A 564-nucleotide genomic window follows, 5' to 3' on the forward strand; every position below is an offset into this window, starting at 1 on the left:
GAATCGGCTTCGGAGCTCCGGGTGCAGCGATTGGGGCTGGTGGGTCCGGGAGCCGGGAGAGCCGGAGCTGTAAGGAATGTGCGGAGCTGAACACGGAGAAATGTGTGGTGTTTGGCTAATTTCAGTGGGATGAGGTCACCATCCTTTTTGGACGTTGTTTATGGAGGAATCACTAGGGAGGAACAGTTGGATGCGTGATCCTGAACGGACAAGCTTTGCGTCATAGTTGCCGCTTACAGCATCTCCCCGCATCCCGAAATCCATCCTGACCCTCTTCGGTCTTCATCCCCCGGATCTCTGTAACGCCCACACCAACCTGCCCTGCAAAACCAAACATCCCCAGCTCCGGCTGTGTCCTCACCAGCCCCTAAAACACGAAGCCTGACTCGCACCGCTAATTCCCTCCTTGTGTGCTGGTTTTTGACTCATCCCACTTCTCTGCTTTCTCTCTCCCCCCCTTCTCCCCCATCTCTCCCGCCTTTTGCTGCTGTCCCCGGTAAGAGGCTGGTTTAGCTGTCAAGACAACTGCACCTTTTGAAATGATGCCGTGAACCTGCGATCGGA

This window comes from Athene cunicularia (assembly GCF_003259725.1).
Source record: "Athene cunicularia isolate RWA chromosome 5 unlocalized genomic scaffold, athCun1 chr5_part1, whole genome shotgun sequence".
In the NCBI taxonomy this organism is placed as follows: Eukaryota; Metazoa; Chordata; class Aves; order Strigiformes; family Strigidae; genus Athene; species Athene cunicularia.